This window comes from Bubalus kerabau, chromosome 10 (assembly GCF_029407905.1).
Source record: "Bubalus kerabau isolate K-KA32 ecotype Philippines breed swamp buffalo chromosome 10, PCC_UOA_SB_1v2, whole genome shotgun sequence".
In the NCBI taxonomy this organism is placed as follows: domain Eukaryota; kingdom Metazoa; phylum Chordata; class Mammalia; order Artiodactyla; family Bovidae; genus Bubalus; species Bubalus kerabau.
Genome location: NC_073633.1, coordinates 25,483,607 through 25,503,146, shown reverse-complemented (window position 1 = coordinate 25,503,146; position 19,540 = coordinate 25,483,607). Strand labels below are relative to the sequence as shown.

Here is a 19,540-nt window from a genome sequence, read left to right as displayed (position 1 = left end):
TGGGACTGAGATGGCGGGGGATTGGGGCTAGTACCTGGATACCTTGATAGGAATCCTGACCAGAGCACTGGGCATTTTGGGTCTTGAGTGTCCTGGGTCAGATTTTATCACTTAAAGCACATGGTCCCATTGGCCAATTAAATAGCTTATTGAGAGTACAGCTGGCTCCTTTTAACAGGCACCAGGAAGGAGTATGGGGTGCCAAGCAAAAGAAACCATCACCCCCACCACCCAACTTCAGAACAGACCCCAACTGCCCACATTAGATGGATCTGTGTCCGTCATTCTCCTCTAACTCCTTCCTTCTCTTCCCCAGTCTCCTGACATTCATCATCTAACTCCACGTCAAACATTTCACCCTCCTGCCTTGCTTCACTTGATGGTAGTTAAGAACTGAAGCAGGTGTGGGGAGGTGTGGCTCCCTGAGGATTTACAAAACCCAAGCCCTTGCTTGTCAGAGGCTGTGTTTTTCTTGCCGAATTTGCTGGCTTCTCTCCAGTGCACCTGGTCTCTTATCTTTTCCAAAAGAGGTTGAAACCTGCTTATCACCTGCCTTGGCAACATCTGTACCCCAGAATCAAGGAAAATAGAAAATGTCATACAAAAGATCTGGTTTACCCCACCTTTCCTCTCCTCTGTCATTTTACAGATGAGGAAACAGTCCCATGGACGGTGAGGAGCTTGACAATGTGATGGGCTGTTCAGGAGAAGTGGTCCCTGAATCGGGTTCCTGGTCCTCATTCCGAGCTTATCTCAAGAAAGTCCTGTGCCAGGTACTCTTGGCCCGTTACCTCTTGCACTGATGTTCCCCAGGAAGTTCTCTTTTCCAGGGCAGCAGCTTCTGGGTTTGAACAGGGAGATGGATGGAAGGTTTGTGTGCCTCCCCCAATAGTCGTGTGTTGGAACTCTCACCCCAGTGTGATGGTGTTTGGAGACTGGACCTTTGGGAGGTAATTTGGGTTAGATGAGGTCACAAAGGTGGGCCCTTCATGCTGGAATTAGTGCTCTTATAAAAGAGATATGAGATCTCTTTTTCTCTCTGCCGTGGGAGGACACAATGAGAAGATGGCCAGCTGCAAGCCAGGAAGGGTGCCCTTACCAGAACCTGGCAAAGCTCACTGTGGGCTGCTCTATCAGAGGTGGTGGGTACAAGGCGGCACTCTGGACTGCTGGGAAGGACATCATCACACTAGACCGTGGAGGCAAAGTCCTCCATGGGGACACCATGCCTAGCTCAAGTGTGGCAGGATTAGTTTTCAATTTTTATATTTTGTCCACAGAATGTGGCATGTGGGATCTCAGTTCCCCGATCAGGGATGGAACCTGAGCCCTCTGCATTGAAGCTAGGAGTCTTAATCACTGGACCACCAGGGAAGTCCCCAGTGTGGCAAGATTTTATAAGAAATCACTTTTTCTGGCTTTACAGATAGCAGGTAAGACAAAACAAATTTCCTTTATCATCCAGGTGAGTCACCAAGTACAAAGAAATGCTTTGGAGACAAGAAAATCCATATAGTTTCTCTTTTTTTCCTTTCTAAGAGTGAAGTCCAAACTCTACTCTTTGAAACTCTTCCTTGAAAATCCTAAAATTCCACATAGGAACTCATTCCTCCCAATTTAACTTCTGATCTCCCTGAGATGATACACTTCAGTCTGTTATTAGTCACCTTCAAGTGTGAATCGGCCTCTGATCCTTCTGTGAAAGCAGGTAGTGTTGGGGAGAGGTAAGGGGTTAGGGACCTGATGTAGGCCATCTCAACCTAGCTCAGCTCGATTCCAGGTGGGCGAGTGTTGGTTTTGAAAGGGACTAGGCATTTCAAAGAACCCTAGTGCCCTCCCTGTTGGACTGTGAACCTGAACAGTACAAAAGCCAAGATGCTGGGTATGAAAGGCCGAAGAGAAAGATGCAGACACAGGGCAGAGAAAGACCGGAGTGGACCAGCAGAGGTCTGTGTTTGTTTTGTTATCAAAGGTTCTGGGATAATACACAGGTATCTGGGCAGAGAGGAGAGAGCGTCTCCAGCTGTATCAGCTCGTATCTTAGCAGGGAGAACCCAGGTCCCGTCATGTGGGGAGGATGGAGGGGTGCAACCCAGGAGAAGTGGGGTGGGCAGGGACGCTATCTGTGGACCCTAAGAAGGGCAAAGTTGTTCTCTATCTCAACCGTACTCTCCTGACTTGCAGGGGTTTTTTTTTCCCTAACATTTATTTATTTAGCTACACCAGGTCTTAGTTGAGGCACACAGAATCTTTAGTTTTGGCACGTGGGATCTAGTTTCCTGACCAGGGGTCGAAGCCAGGGCCCCTGCATTGGGAGTGAACAGTTTTAGCCACTGGACCGCAGGGAAGTCCCCTGACTTGTAGTCTTTACTGATGCAGCCAGAAACCTGGAGCTGCCATCCTCTGTGGCTGGAGAGTAGACAAGGATGGTGGCACGGCCATTACAGAGCCAGGCTCCCCAGGCCAGTGAAACGGCTGAGAAACTGCGTCTTCAGGAGGGGACTGTCTCCTGACCCCCTAAGAGGAGCTTATTTCCCAGGAGTGTTCCTGTGAGTTAATTTCCAAGGCCAGCATAGTTTCTCCACAGATCCTTTTTATTGCCATGGAGACAGTCTGCACAGCTCTGTCCAATGAAAAGTCTGAGCAGCAGGCACCATGACAACCTGTGGGGGCTGGAAGGAGAGCTCCAAAGTACCTCACAGACCAGAGCAAGGACAGAGGCCTGGGGACATTATGATTGTCACAAGTGTGGTTGATGAAAGGAGATGGCCTGACTATTCACTGCCTTCTCTGTGAGCAGTGAGCGAGGGATGGGTGTGATGGTGGGCCTGTGGCTGGTGGTGTTGAGGTTTGGGGCTACCGAAGGCAGTCAGAATCATTCTTTTATTGACTCCATGCTGTGTTTATCCCCAGCCAGGCAAGTTCATATGTGTCTGAAGCTGTAACAAAGCCAGACCAGAGCAGATCTGTCTGGCTGTGGGTGGGGGGTGGGGGTGAGAAGGAGGAAACAGCTTTCTCACCCTAGGAGACATCTAGGGTGAGATCTAGGAGACATCTCCACCCTAGGAGATGTCTCAGGGCTAAACAAGTGCTTCTCTGTAGAAACTACCCCATCCCGCCCAACAGGGTGGAGACAGCTTGCTGCCAGGTTGACATGAAGCTCTTGGATTCCCGTGTTGGGGCATCCTGGCTTTGCTGATGGTGAGATGTTTGTGGTATGAGGCCTGAGGCCTGAGGCCGGCCCTCCCCTCCCTGCTTGTCCTCGGCACTTGCCTGATGCCTGCTGAAGCCTGCCAGACACATGGGGGTCCCATGACCTCTGTGTTCAGCCCGGAGCTGGCTACTTTTCTGAACAAGCTCAGAAGCCTTGCCCATCTCCTTCCTTCCTTCCTCCCAGGCTCTCTCTCCATTCTGTCTGTCCCCTGGCCCTGGGCTTCCTCACTCCCAGCCCAGCACTCTTACTCCCATATTCCATGGTTGGGTTATTCAGAGAATCAGCTTGTGTCTCTACACCAGGCCTCATCCTGAAGGGCTGGGAGGAGCAGAGTGGTCCTGAGATCTCTCTGCTCCTGGAGGGGATAAGGAAAGTCACAGACATGACTTAAGGGCTGCTTGTCCTACTGGGAGCTATCCTTGTGAAGGCTACATCTTAGGGGATAGACAGCAGATGGTCTCTAAGAGCAACTGTTAGGACTAAACTCATAACCAAATTTTGATAGTAGATGCAAGTTACATGACTCCAGTTCTGGAGGGTCAAGCTCTGCGTGACTCATTTTTCTCATGTGCAAAATGGGTATAAACTTGTAAGGCTGGGATGAGAATTAGATGAATTAACACTAGGGCCTGGTTTATGGTAGGTTGCAGCTGTTATTTTGATTCTTATTACCAAGTCCTCATACAGTGCTTGGGAACATGACTTGTTCAGTCACTAAGTCATGTCCAACTCTTTGCAACCCCGTGGACTGCAGCACACCAGGCTTCCCTGTCCTCTGTCTTCTGGAGTTTGCTCAAACTCGTGTCCATTGAGTCAGTGATGCCATCCAACCATCTCATCCTCTGTCATCCCCTTCTCCTTCTGCCTTTCTCTGTAGATGCTTCCACATCTGTCCAGCAGGGGCTTTGCTTCTTTCCATCAACTCTAGTGCTGAGGAGCAGCCCCTGGCCTACTCTTCCACTGTGTAGGAAGTGGCTATCTTATTTGGAGAGTGGCTATCTCACCCCGGAGCAATTCATCTGCATCTCCCGGGGATCCCCAGCTGGTGGGATCAGCACCTCCACCCATCTTGGATAAGAGAGCATCTCCCTCAGCCAGTCTTTATGGTTGATGGCATTACCTTTCTCTCTCATGGCATCTTCCATCTTCTATCCACCAAGCACAGATCACAAGCTTCTAACTGCCCATCATAAGCCCTGTATGCTCTCACATAACCAAAGGATCAGTTCTGCGTTCAGCACTCTGATCTGACTCCTGTATGGCCTTGCTTCTTTGCTCATCACCTCACTTAGCACGAGTACATACCTCCATTCCTTCCAGCCCTCAGCTGACCCACTTAGCCTGCAGTGGTTCTTCCGAACCATTCCATGAGACAGGTCTCAGTCAATTCACCCAGAATTTGTCATCAGAAGCTTCTTTTCCTGGCTCATCACTGTTTGGTGCAACCCATCACTGTACCTATGTGATGTCTTTCGCCCCTCCTCATGTCAAAACCTGCTCTTAGGAGGTTTTGCAAACTCATTCATCTGATGGGTGAAAGTGACTATTAGGACTTAGTCATTCTGACAGTTACAAGGCTTCCAGGTAGCCATCCTTAATGCGTCATGTCAATTAACTGCATGCTCGTAGATTCAATAAACATACCTTCATGGCATGCTCCAGTGGATGCTGCTGTAATTATCCTGATAACCATTTACGAGCACCTACTATGTCTCAGGTGAGATAACTGACCATAGTCGAGCGAAATGGTCAACATCTGTACTGGGTCTCTACCCCATTCATTTTGCCAAAAAGTCCAGAAGGACCAAGAATTTATATGTAAAGTAATGTAACTTGTGTTGAGACTTATGGACAAGAATACACTTCATAGCCCCATGTACAATAGCAAAAGGCAGGAAACCACCTAAATGCCCCTCAACACAACATCATTAACAGGGGAGGATTAAGTAAATTATGGTATATCCATTTATGGACTGCTCTGTTTTTTGTTTTTTGTTTTTTTTTAAAAAGGGCATAGATTTGTAACTACCGATAATGGAACAATCTCCAAGATAACAATTAAAAGGGGAAAAATCAAGTGTGCAGCACAGTGTATAGAGTGTGCTACTGTGTGTGCAGTGAGGGCAAATCCATAGTGGGTTGTATGCAGAGACTACTTTCGGAAGGAGAAGAAAGTTGACAAGAGCGGCTGGTTCGGGGAATGGGACTGCTGATCCAGGTAGCAGAATGGCTTACTTTTTATCCTTTAATGGAGTTTGGATTGTTTTTATTCCTTACCACATTCAGGTATTATTTCTGAGTTTCAAAAGCTTAAGAAATGAGCAGATGCTATGGAATTAGACACACTTGGATTGAAGTTGAGTTTCTATCAGTTTCTACCTGCGTGGTCTTGACTGTGTTACTTACTCTCATTTAGTCTCTGCCTCTGCAGAATGGGAAGTAATAGCACCCACCTCTTGGGTGGTGGTGAGGATTAAGGGGGAGCGTGCCTGGGAAGTTCTCAGCACAGTGCCTGGCACAAAGCAAGCCATCAGTCATCAGGCCCTTTACATAATCATCTCTAATTATCATTCTAGGTCCAGTACTATTCAACAAATCTGTGTCCTGTGCATCAGGCACCCAGCAAAGTCTGGCGATACAAAAGCAGTGGGAGAATCAGGCCGTGGAAAACCAACCATAGCAATCCTAGAAATTTCAGAGGAAAGCATGTTGAACTTTGCCTGAGGAGCAGAGGGCAGGGGTCCCGGAAGGGTTCCCTAAAGTGACATCTGTGGTGGGGTTTCAAAGGATGAGAAGGAGCAGCTCCAGCAGAGATGCCACATGAGGAAAGGTACAGGTGTGGGGGCTGGGGCCCTGGTCCCTGCCACAGGAGCGCATTAGTGTGAGGGAGAGAGTTGGGGCAGCACCCTCAGATAGAAACCGTGCTGGAGAGAGGCAGAGCACCAGTTCCTCTCAACAGCAGTGCCTCACTCCCTCCTTTTCCCTGTGGTCACCTGCTTGAGATCCTAATGTTTTTCCAGTTGCTGCGGTGCAGTCTGGGGCAAAAGTACCAGGAGTCTTTATGCAAATGTGCTCTGGGGACTCCTCTTCTAGCCCCAGCCCTCGGAAGTGGCAGAGACACCTGTTCTTCAGGGCAGGCGTGTTTCTATTCCACATGCTCCTAATACTGCAGTCAGTTACCTCTAGACATTTTTCTCCTCTGAATGATTCACACCAAGGGCTTGTATGGATGTTCTGTTTTCTCTATCAATTATATATCTGCCTATAAAATAAAGATACGTTTCTCCCTTTCTGGATAAGCAGGGAAGGACCAATGCAGGGAACCTCCACTGAACCAGACACTCTGGAAAGAGGAAGAGCTGGAACAGCCGATGGCTCTGGTGGTCATCCTACAACCAGAAAAGACAGCCCACTGTGCGCTGTCAGATGACAACTTGGCCACGCCCGGAGAGGAGCAGAGAGTGCAGCCTCCCTCCCTGTTTCCTGGGTGACAAAGTCTCCGGATGACCCCACCAACAATGAGATGAAAATGAAGAGCCCTGCAGCATAATGAGTGTGATAAAAATAGGAACTTGCTGAATAAAGGGCAGGCCACAGTGGAGGCGTGGGAGGAGGGGGAACCCTGCCCGGAGCAGGTGGACAGGGCCCCTCAGCCTGACGCCCTGCTCTGTCGCTGTGACTCAGACAGACCAAGGCTGGTAGAGGGGGTGGCAGGGAAGCCAGAGAGGGACTGAAGAGTGGGCTTACTTGAATGTCCCAAGCAGACTCTGTCCTGGTCACTGTGACTCTGACCTCCACAGGAGGTGGACAAGGTGTGGCCAACACACACGCTGATGGGGGTTGGGAAATTCCTGCCCGTGTCTTGAACCTCTTGCCTGCCAATAAGCATCAGAAAATGCATTAAGAGTTAATGTGTCAATTTTTCTTAAAACATTGCGCCTCTTGTCTGTAGTATAGAGTGGAAGAAGCCTGCTAACTGTGCCTCCTTCCCTTCTTCTTTCCCTTCCTTTCTTCTCTCTTCGGTTGGCAGCTTGGAGTGTCTGCCAGCAGAGGCAGCCGCTCCTACAGAAGGAAGGCTCTAGGTGAGCAGGGACAGCTGCCTGTGACGCCTTCTAGCACCTTGCCCCCCTGCAGTCTTGCTTTTTTAAGTTATCTTCTAAGAAATTAAAATTTATTTTGATATTCAGCCATGAGAAAGGAAGATATCCTCCATTTGTGACAATGTGGATGGACTCTGAGTATTTTATGCTAAGCGAGATAAGTCCGGCAGAGACAGGTACTAATAACATCACTTACATGTGACATCTAAGAAAGTTAAACCAGAAAAAAAAAACAGAGAGTAAATGGTGATGACCAGGGGATGGGGGGTGCTAAGGGCGAGGGTGGGTTTTTATTTTAATTTTGGCTGCACTAAGTCTTTGTCGGTGCCTGGGCTTATTTCTAGTCGCGGCGAACAGCGGCTACTCTCTAGCTGTGGTGCTCCAGCTTCTCATTTCGGTGGCTTCTCTTGCTGTGGAGCATAGGCTTAGTTGCTCAGAGGCACATGGGATCTTCCTGGACTAGAGATCGAACTCATGTCTCCTGCATTGGCAGATGGATTCTTTACCACTGAGCCAACAGGGGAGCCCCAGGGTGAGGGTATTTACGGGTACAAACTCGAAACAGCTAGTAAACAAGCCATAAAGATCTAATACACAGTATAAGGAATAGACAATATGATATTATAATACTATAAATATGTAATGTGATCATTAGTGCTACATCGCAGCCATGTTACAATATATAAACGCATCAGAGTAGTACAGTGCACACCTTACACCTGCAATTTTACATGTCAAATTCATTTTAAAAATTCACAAAAATTATTTTTTGAGTAATACATGCTTATAGTACAAAATTCAGAAGGAAAAAAAAAGTATACAATAAGATAATTTCCCTCTATCCTGCTCCCCGACCCAAGCCGCCACTTCCTAGAGGCACCACCGTTAGCAGGTTCTGTGCAGCTTTCCAGAGCTGTTAGCATGCATAAGTGCATGCCCCCCAATCTCCCCAACTTGCAAATTTTTTTTATGTAAGTGCTAAATACTGTATCAGAGTCCTGACAGAAAACAGGTGGTGCACATAGATATGAGTCATTTGAGTTGAGTTTATCGAACGGCCTGCTTATAAAAGTGTGGGCAGGACCTAGGAGAAGCCCAAGGAGATGCAGTAACCAGGGTCAGCAACAGTTGAGCTGGGGGACTCAGGGTGAATGACAAAGCCAGCTGGAGCAACCCAGGGAGGAGGCAGGGCCTAAAGACCTGGCTCTCTTCCCTCCCTGTGCCCCGAGGGCTGAACCCAACCTGCGCCAGAGACCAAGGGAGTCTGCCCATGTAGTTTACAGAGGTCACTCTGTAGAAAGGGGGCAGAGGGGTGGGAGGGGGGGATGGGTGAGGAGGGCAAGCGGCGCTGTGACATGGGCACGTGCACCCAGCCCCTCCACCTGAACTTGACAGTCCACCCGTATACCTAGCCTCATTCTTTCTGCTGGCCTAGCGCATTCTACAGTATTCTTGTTCTGGAACACTATACCATATATATAATATATATAATAATATATACCACATATAATGCATCTCTGTAAATATAAATACCTATGGTATATAGAAATTTAATATTGTATATTGTAATATTATAATGTATAGTTATATAAATATAGAGGTATATATAAATTATATAAATAATTATATCTATTTGTATACCTCTATATGTATATATGACTTTATATATATATAATCCCTCACTGATGGACTTTGAAGATTGTTTCCAGTCTTCTGCAAACAATGCTGCAAGGCATAGCCTTTTACTCAGTCATTTCACATGGCAAGAATACATAGAGAATAAATTCTAGGAGAGAGACTGCTGGATTAAAGAGCGTGTGCTTTTGAAATGTTGATGGATACTGGCACATCACCCTGCAGAGCGTCTGTACCAACTTACACTCATATCAGCAACGTGTGCGATGCCTGTGCAGTGTCTGAACATCTGGGTTATCGAGATGTGAATAAACCTATTAGAGCACCTTTCTGTCAGTGTCTGTACCTTCACAAAACACGAACTTCTCTTTTTTGGGGAAATTATGAAAATACACATTTCCCTCTTGTTTTCTGTCATTTCTTTCAAGTTTACTCAGCAGCGATAAAATTCCTCCACCCACGCGAATGGAATTCTGCTCCTTCTTTGGGTACAAAATTGTGTCACTTAGAGTCACAAATAGCAGCCTCAGCTTAGAAAAGTTTCTAGTTTATCTTTCTGTGTGTAAACAAACCAACTACATATATGTATATGTATACACACACATATATAAAATAAAAGGCATCTAGGAGACAGGTAAGGAAACTATATATGTGTCTGGAGGCACCAGGGGACTCCAGAGGATCACCATTAACCCCACTAGGTATGACAGCATCGCTGTGATTGCAAGAAAGTGCCCCAGTTCTCTGCAGGAGCAGCCTTAAGTATCCACAGAAGTGGATGGAATCCCCGAAGTCTGCAATCTACCCCAAAACACCTTAGGAAAAACAGTGAGGCAAATGTACAAATCTTAAATAGTCATTAAATCTAGGTGATGGATCTTTTTGTATGCTCAAACATCCTCATAATAAAAAAATTTTTAAGTATCCAACCAAGATAATAATCAACACTTCACACTATGAGACTTCTCCTTCTCCTCCTGCTCTCCCACCTCCTCTGGCTTCTGCCTCCACCTCCCCCCACACTACCCCCGGATCCGGTGGTCACCGGTACACCAACGATTGAGGTCTCTTCACTCTCCTCCTGGTCTTCTTGGGAAGCTCTTACAATGGCTCCAGCCTGGTTTCCCCTCTGCTGAGTGGCAAACACTCCACGGAAAATCCTCGACCCTCCAAAAAACCCTGGCAATGCAGGTCCCCTGTCCTGTGGCCACAGGCAGCTTCCACTTTCTCAGGCCCAGGTTAGACAGGAGTCTCAGATCCCCTCCAACTGCAGAGATGCACAGCAGGCTCTCCAGTGTCCCCTGGAAACCTGCTCTCAATACGTTTACATTGGAAAGGAGCTTTCTATTCTCTCCCTGGAGATGAGGGAGTGAGAAAATATCAGCATTCTCCAAGGAAATCTCATAAATCCTCAGGTAATACACTTTCCTCCCACCTTGATATTAAATATATCTTAGTTATTATTAAACATTTACTTTCCACTACATACATTTAGAGTTTTGTCCATATTTGTATAGTTGGATTTACTACATTTAACTCAATTTGTTTATAATTGTGCTGCTGCTTCTGCTGCTAAGTCGCTTCAGTCATGTCCCACTCTGTGCGACCCCATAGACGGCAGCCCACCAGGCTCCTCTGTCCCTGGGATTCTCCAGGCAAGAACACTGGAGTGGGTTGCCATTTCCTTCTCCATAATTGTGCTAGAAGAATCTTATTTTATTACCTATTGCTACAGTAGCTTAAAACAGCCAATATTTATTCTCTCATACAGTTTCTGAGGATCAGGAATCTAGGACTGTCTTAGTGGATGGCTCAGGATCTTCCATGAGGTTGCAGTAGAGAAGCTGGCCAGGACTGGGCTTGACTGGGGCTGGTGGATCCACCTCCAGAAGTTTCACTTATGTGGCTGAGCCTCAGTTTATCACCAATCAGGCCTCTCCACAGGTCTATTCAAGACAATCAACTGCTTTTCTCTTGAGCGGGTGATCTGAGGGTGCAAGGAAGAAGCCATGATCTTGATCTTTCATGGCCAAGCCTTGAAAGTGGCATGCCATGGCTCCTGCCATATTGAAGCTGCAGAAATGCATCTTGGGGGGCTCCAAGGAACTCCAGTTTTTTATGTCTCAGTGCAGAAAGAATTCAGCAAGAAGCAGAGTGATAGATAAGAAGTGGCTTATTAGAATAGGACACTTGTGAGCTCTACAGGCAGGTGGGCAAGGGAGTGCCACACCCAGAGCTTAATGGGCTACAGTTTTACAATCAAAGGAAGAGTGGAGAGGTAGAGAAGATCACCTTCTTCCTGATTTTTTTTGAGTAGATATCCTCTTTGCATCATCAGCTTTTCCTCCATGTTGGGTGGGGGAGTTTTCTTGTCCCTACATGGTCAAACTAGGACTGTCATGGTGCAATGGAAATGAGCAAAAAGGCAGTAACATATATTAAAATATGGCAAATCGTCTCAGGTTTCAGAATAAGGTTACATTTTCCTTGAGTTTTGTTTTTAGTGAGCACAGAGGCGCATGTCCTAGGAATCATAAACTTACTGACCTCACTGGGTGGGATGTGGGTCTCAGTCCACCGTTCTTTAATTATTCTGGAGCATGTCTTCATGCTTCTGTTGCGTGGTTTTGCTGATAAGAAAGTCTGCTTGGTTCTGTGGTTAAACAAATCTGCTTTCTTGAGTGCTCTTTAACTTACAGGGTCTACCATGCTTTTTCCTCTGCTTACGATCCCTTAGTGGGACTAACGATTTAATCACCTGCTTTTTCTCCCTTTACTCTATCCCTATCTGTATGCTGTTGGTCCTGTGGTTCAACAGTGACACATGTGGAAAAGCACAAGGATGTGATGCCAAGAGGCAGGGGCCATTGGGGTCATCTGGAAGGCTGCCCACCATGCTTACTGACATCATCTTGCACGTGTCTTAGCTGTCAGCGTCCACTTTGTCTTGTGGACTCGTGACCCACAGAGTTACATTCTGTGGGGGAGAATCCCGCCAAGGTTTTCAGTGTGGCCCTTGGTCACTGGGTACCAGCACTCAGTGGAACCTGCCTGTGTCTTCCGGAGGTCATCTTGATAATAGCACCGGCACTCTCTGCAGTGAGTCTGGGCCAGAGAATAAATCTTCCTGACGGACCCTGTTCTGCGTTCCTAATTTCCCTCTGTAGTGCCCAGTGCTCTTCCGTGTCCTTACCATTGAATCTCTTATAAAAAGAAGACCCAGGGTGGCCTGGCATGTCCGGACATGACTGAATCCTAGTAAAGATTAGGCTCAAGTAGGTACTTCTGACTGCTCCCCAGCAACCCCCCAGCACACAAATAAGGAGCTCTGTCTGCAGGGATCAGGGTGATAAATGGGGACAAGGCAGGAGTGGATTTGTGCTCAGGTTGGGACTTAGGGCATCCATCTCCCTGTCACAGGAGAAGTGAATCCTAACACAAGGCTTCTTCCATGGCGGGGAAGAGGAGAGACCAAAAGCAAAGGTATAGAGGGTACACCCTTCCCCTCGCAGAAGACTAGTGAGTCTGTGAATTCAGTTGTCCTGTAGCACCAGAGACCCAACTCTGTAAGAGAAGGAAAGGGAGGGGGAAAGGGAAATTTCTTCTTGAATCTGGGAAGAAACTCTCCATTTGGCACTTTTACAAAAACAAACTTTATTTGCACATAGTTTCTTTTTTTTTTTTTTTTCACATAGTTTCTTGTAGATTAGTTTTGCTGGAGATTTTTTTTTTAAAAAGTGAGCTTCTAGACCATCAAGGTTGCGAACTAGGTTCAGAACTGAGATGGCCCCTGAGGCATTTACCCCAGGGAGTGGCAATACTGTGCTGGAGCAGGTTTTACGGCCACAGCTCACGGCTTGGGGGATCTCAGTTCACAGGCCAAGGACTGAACCCGGGCCACCACAGTGAAAGCCTAGAGTCCTAACCACTAGGCTACCAGGGAACTCTGTAGCAGGTTGTTTTTTTTTTTTTTGGCTGCATTGGGTCTTCGATGCTACGCACAGACTTTCTCTAGTTGCAGAGAGTGAGGGCCTCTCATTGCAGTGGCTTCTCTAGTTGCAGAACAAGGGCTCAAGGGCGTGCAGGCTCGGTAGTCGCAGTTTGTAGGTTCTGAAGAGCAGGCTCAGTAGTTGTGGCGCACAGGCTTAGTTCCCTTGTGACACGTGGGATCTTGCCGGACCAGGGATCGAACCCTTGTGGTCTGCATTGGCAGGTGGATTCTTAACCACTGGACCACCAGGAAAGTCCGCTAGCAGGTCTTTATCTTAGTAATCAATAATAACAGCTGTTTACCAAAGGCTAACCATGTATTATAGAGTTGGACATACCAAAGGTTAACTATAACCATATAGAGTTGGACTATAAAAAAAAGCTGAGCACCAAAGAATTGATGCTTTTGAACTGTGGTGTTGGAGAAGATTCTTGAGAGTCCCTTGGACTTCAAGGAGATCCAACCAGTCCATCCTAGAGGAAATCAGTCCTGAATATTCATTGGAAGGACTGATGCTGAAGCTGAAACTCAAAAACTTTGGCCACCTGATACGAAGAACTGACTCATTGGAAAAGACCCTGATGCTGGGAAAGATTGAAGGCAGGAGGAGAAGGGGATGACAGAGGATGAGATGGTTGGATGGCATTACCAACTTGATGGACATAAATTTGAGCAAGCTCCAGGAGTTGGTGATGGTCAGGGAGGCCTAGAATGCTACAGTCTGCTGCTGCTACTGCTAAGTCTCTTCAGTCGTGTCCAACTCTGTGCGACCCCATAGACGGCAGCCCACCAGGCTCCCCCGTCCCTGGGATTCTCCAGGCAAGAACACTGGAGTGGGTTGCCATTTGCTTCTCCAATGCATGAAAAGGAAAAGTGAAAGTGAAGTCGCTCAGTTGTGTCCGACTCTTAGCGACCGCATGGACTGCAGCCTACCAGGCTCCTCCGTCCAGGGGATTTTCCAGGCAAGAGTACTGGAGTGGGGTACCATTGCCTTCTCTATGCTGCAGTCTATGGGGTTGCAAAGAGTCAGACATGACTGAGCGACTGAACTGACTGAACCATGTCCAGGCACTGTCATCTAAGTTAGCCTTTCCCCAAACTCAGAGAGGTGGTGTCACTTTATTCTACGGGTGAAGAAACAGGCTTGGAGAGGGAACATCTTGCTAAGTTATTCCTAAAACCAGGTGGAAGGTTGATACCCAGATGAGAGGAAGCGCATCCTAACTGCTGTGCTAAATTTTCTCCCAGGCTGCCGGAGATGGATTTTACCAGTGCTTGTCATTTTCTCACAGACCATTATCCATTGTCTGTGCTCAGCAACATCTTTCATGTGGTCACACTCTCTGGTCAGAAAAGAAAGCACAACCTGAACGGACTCACCACTTTTCAGATCATTGGTCTTTCCTGCCTTGTCCTTCACTAACGGTGCATTTGTCCCTGTGCAGGTTAACAATGCTGTGATGGTGTGGTTTCCAAGCATGTTACTCCCCTGGAGGTCATGGTTGACGTCAAAAGAATAGATGAGCTTTCTCTTTCAACCTTTTTGAGGCACCGTTCCAAGTCTTTTCTCTTCAAACAGCATTGAGCTGGATTAAAAAAAAAAACTGATCTGACACATCTCATTTTTCTTTTTTTTATTGCATTTATTATTCATTTATTTTTGGTTGTGCTGGGTCTTTGTTGCTGCTTGAGGGCTTTCTCTAGTTGCAGTGAGTGAGGCTACTCTTTGTTGAGGTGCTCAGGCTTCTCAGTGCAGTGGCTTCTCTTGTTGAGGAGCACAGGCTCTAGAGTGCAGACTCAGTAGTTGTGGTGAATGGGCTTAGTTGCTCTGTGGCATGTGGAATCTTCCCGGACCAGGGATTGAATCCATGCCCCCGGATTTCTATCCATTGTACCAACAGGGAAGTCCTGACACACCTCATTTTTAAATAGTTGACTTCAGTTTGCATTTTTTTGCAATCCCTGATGTATTTGGATGTTCTTTTTACCTTTACCAAGGTTTTTTCTCCCATGTTTTTTTTTTTTTCTTTTCTCCATTCCTGCCTTTTGTTGGATTAATAAAGTTTTCTTGGTTCTTCCATTAATCAGAAGTAGTAACTTCTATTTCTATACCCATTTGTTGTGGCTAGGTTAAAACCATGCATACTTAATTATACTTTTCTATATAAGTCAAAAGTTAATGAAACTGGTGATTCTTCTCCTCCACTAAAGATATAGCATGCTTTAATTTCCCCCTGCAATCTTTCTTCCTAACTTCCACATCATAGTTGTCTAGTATTTAAATTCTTTTATGCTTTTAACCTCTCAATATAGCTTTATAATTTACCTTCAATCAAAGATTAGATTTGCTGACGTGTTTTGTTGCTATTTTGGCCCACTACTGCCTCTTGCATTCTATTCCTCCTCTCTGATTCATTTTCTTTTTTGCTGAAGTAATACTTCTGAAGTTCTTTCAAGTCATTCTTTCTCTCTGATAGTCTGTAATTGCACTCTGATGTCTCCAGCAGAGGTGAGGATTTGTCTTTAATCATGTTGCTTGATATTTTGTGTATTCCTTCATTTCTGGAAACACTCAGCCTTATTTCTCCACAGGACAATGTCTTAGAAGTGTCTAGAGATGGGGACAACGTTGCAGAAGACAGTCATAGAAAGGTCTCTGTGGAGGGGATATGGAGCCAAGATATAAATGACAAGGAAGGCTCAGCCCTGGTGAGAGAAAGTTCCAGGCAGAAAGAAGAGGTGATGCATGGGCTTGGTGGGATTCAGGAATGAACGAAGGCCCATGGGATGGGGGCAGGGTGAGTGAGGGGGCTGGTGGCAGGAGATTCGACTGGATCAGAGAGGGAGGCAGGAGTCAGTGGGGTAAGTGTTCCTGGGCGCTTCAGAGAGTTGGTGTTGAGAGATGAAGGCTTTCTGTGTGGGCTTTTGTGGTAGAGACACACAGTTGTTCACCAAAATCCCCTGATTCTTTTTTTTCTTTCAGGCTGTCAGGAATATTATCTGCTGTGCCATTGGGTGTGGTTGTGTGACATAGTTATAAAGCCAGAATGGGAGCAGAAGTCATGTCACTACTGCCTGTCCTGGCCTGTAAAACATGCCCACAAGTTCTCCTCTTGCTCCTTTTTTCACATGTGGTTGACTGAGATGGGAACAACCGCAAGAGTGGTGAAAGCCTTGTGTTGAAGATGGCAGAGTGGCCACTAGTTTGGGTTCATGAATGACTTCATGGGGCAGAATGCCCACCCCCAGCCTTACCGCAGCCTTTCAGACCTGGAACTGCCTTGGAGTGCAACATGTGAAGAAAAATCAACACCCTGTTCTCCTAACCATGGAAAGCTGGTCATTGCAGCACAGCCCAACTAATACTGCCAGGAGGACCTTGGCAATGAAACCTGAAGTCCCGTGGGTCACAGGGGAGAGAACAGGATCTTTAGGGTAATCTGAAAGTATACAGATTAATAATGTGAGAGATGGAGTGACTTGTTGAGGGACTCTGACTCCAAGGCCACTGAAGCAATCATGGCCCAGAGAAATTAGCTGCTCTTTCCAAAGATACTCAGTGGTAAAGGCCAGATTATAAACCAGAATTCCTAGTCCAGAGTTGTTTCCTTTGGGATTGCAGGAAGGAAGGTGGGGAGACTTGGAGGAGCGGGGGTGAGAGAATCTCTTAGATTCATTGGCCACCTGAGGGCTATGCTTTTCACTGGTGCCTTTAGGACACCTCAGCAAAAACAGCTCAGCTGTCCCTCTCACTCTCTGGACAAGTTTGCTCAGCCTTCCTGTGGCTGAGGGTACTCAAATCCTCACGGTGATGCTTTGGACTCTGGGTCAGGTTAGGGTCTCAACAGGAAGTGGGTAATAACTCAAACTGGGTAATTGGAAACAGTCCTTTTATTAAACAACCCTCAAAGGTGTAAGGAGTTTAGAAAATCCACTAGGATGGAGCAGTGCCCTGGAACCATTGTCTCCTCTAAGGGGTGTATTTGTTGGTGTGGTAAAAAGGTACTGCAAAGTGAGTGGCTTAAAATAGCACAAATGTATTCTCTTACATTTCTAGGGGGTCAAAAGTGTGAAATGCACCTCACTGGGCTAAAGTCAAGGCGTTAATGGGGCTGGGGTCCTTTCAGGAAACTCCATGACTTTTGCACATTCTTTGGCTCACAACCCCCTTCCATCTTCAATGCCAGCAATGGCTGGTCGAGTCTTTCCAACGATACCATTTCCCCACTTCTGGCTATTCTGCTTCTCTCTCAGACATTTAAAGGATCCTTGTGATCACACTGGGCCAACATAGATAATCCATGATAACTTTATTTTAAAGCCAAATGATTAGCAATCTTAATTTCACCTGCAACCTTACTCCTCCCCTTGCTGTATAAACTAACAGACTCACAGGTCAGGGAATTAGGGACATGAATATACTTGGGCACCATTATTCTGCCATTATAAAGAGGCAAGGCCAAGGGGTAGTTACTGGAACCTAAATGAGGTAGCTGTATGGAAAGAAAGGGTCACCTGACAGGAAAGTGACTTTTGGTGAGAATAGATCCCCAAATCAGAAGTGGTAGATATCTTCTGGCCACTTTTCTCCATGACCGCAGTGGACCAGGAAGCCAAGGAAGGGCTTATTGTGTTAGTTGGGTGATCAATGAGGAACTAGGGTTGCTTCTATGCAGCGAAGAGAATTTGGGTGTCCCTTAGTATTCTTGTGTCCTGTAATAACCTTGGAAATCACAACTACAATCCACCAAGGGTGAGAAAAACAGGAGTCTGAAGGTTTGGATTACACCACCCAGCAATCAACCTTGACCAGGTTAAATGTAGTCAGGAGATGAGGACATTTAGAACGGATGGCGGAGGAGAGAGGATGATTATCAGTTAGGACCTGGGACCAGCTGCAACAGCAACAGCTCTTGTTTCTGACTCTTGTGTCTGAACTGCAGCTGGCTGCCAACTTTAAGGGACTCTGACTGATTGGACCCCATACCTCCCTATTGGGGAAGGGGTTAGAGCATCTTGTACTCACAAGAAATGGAGTCCCTACAATGTAGTGTGGGAGTCAACAATGGAAACTGGTGAATCCGAGTGGTGCGAGGAGTGGGTTATATTTAACTCAAATCTATGTTCATCCTCAGATTTCCCCGGCCCCGAGAGCCTCCTGTTCTCTACCGACACTACCAGGCGCTGACCACACTTTCTCCGGAAATGTTAAGTCCTTCACCTTGACTGCCCCCAGGTAGCCAGGCTGAATACCCAAGAACCCAGAGTTTCTGGCTCCTCCTACCACATCCAGACTTGGATGAAACGTCACACTGATTCTTACTGCCAAAAGGGCCACCTGACGACACCTAGTGCTGTTGGGGAGTTAGCTTCCTGTGGACTGAATCTTCACTAATGGAAAACGGGAGATGAGAGGGAGATTGGCAGATGAATCCCCCTTCCTCCTCCCTGCCATGGCTATCATGTCTCTCTGCAGCCCTTTCAGAGACGAACCATATGCCAGCCAGACATGCTTGCTGAGTACCCTGCTGTGATCTCTGAGGCTTGGCATAAAGTGTCAGCCAGAAGGACAATGCACCATTTCACACATCCTCATATTTCTTTGCTTTGCTTTTCCTTGTCTCAGCCTTGCTGCCTTTGTTTGCACTTCCTAAATGTAATAGTTAATTTTATGTTTCAACCTGTTTGGGCCGTGGTGCCCAGGCATGGTATCAAACATTTTTCTGTGAAGAGATAAATTTATATATTTGGGAGGCTATTTTGGGGGTGAGATTAACATTTAAATCAGTGGACTTTGAGGAAAGCAGACTCTTTCCCATAATATGGGTGGGCTTCATTCAACCAGCTGAAGGTCTGAACAGAATAAAGGGCCGACTTCTTTTGAGCAGGAGAGGGAGGTTTCTGCAGCAGACAGCCTTCAGAGGGAAAGACAGCATCAAGCCTGCCCTGGGCCTCCACCCTGCTGGCCTGCTCTGCAGATTTTGGACTTGTCAGCCCATAATTGCAATCGTCAATTCCTTAGAATAAATCACTTTCTATATAAATCTGGTTCTGTCTCTTTGGAGAACCTCGGCTAATACATTAAGTAAGACTTGAGCTCTCCCCTCCCTGCTTTAGCCTCTGTGTTAGAGGGAATCAGATCAAAATAAAGTCCCTGCTTCTCATAGATCTGAGGCCTTACTTCCCTCCCCACGTGGATATTAAAGCCTCAGACCCTGGACCCTACGGGTCTGTCTGCAGGTCCAACATTCCACAGATAGCCCTAGTTTTTCCTTCCTTACCTGCTAGCTTTGGTTTCCATCTTTCTTTCTGAGAGTTGAAAATTTCCTACTATTTATTTTTATTATTATTTAATTTTTTTAATTTAAAAAACATTTATTTGGTTGAGCCGGGTCTTAGTTGTGACATGTGGGATCTTTAGCTGTGGCTTGTGAACTCTTGTAGCGTATGGGATCTAGTTCCCTGACCAGAGATCAAACCTGTGCTCCATGCATTGGGAGTGCAGATTCTTAACCATTGGACCACCAAGGAAGTCCCTTCTATATTTATTATATTCTTATTGTTTTACCATAAAATTCCTTTTTATTCATTTCCTTCCTC

At 46.5% G+C, this 19,540-nt stretch overlaps 1 long non-coding RNA gene across 4 annotated transcripts; it reads left to right on the top strand.

Annotated features, from left to right (window-relative positions):
• The first annotated feature begins 420 nt into the window (after nucleotides 1-420).
• Nucleotides 421-19,155, top strand: LOC129620428 (uncharacterized). 4 transcript variants are annotated; one of them, XR_008698537.1, is made up of 5 exons: nucleotides 421-773; nucleotides 1,281-1,433; nucleotides 15,533-15,649; nucleotides 15,924-16,375; nucleotides 18,076-19,155. It is a non-coding gene; the product is annotated as an uncharacterized LOC129620428 (long non-coding RNA). The 4 variants fall into 4 exon arrangements; XR_008698538.1 differs by having other exon boundaries at nucleotides 15,533-15,679; XR_008698536.1 differs by lacking the exons at nucleotides 15,533-15,649; nucleotides 15,924-16,375; nucleotides 18,076-19,155 and adding exons at nucleotides 5,791-6,044; nucleotides 6,518-7,119.
• The last annotated feature ends 385 nt before the right edge of the window (nucleotides 19,156-19,540 follow it).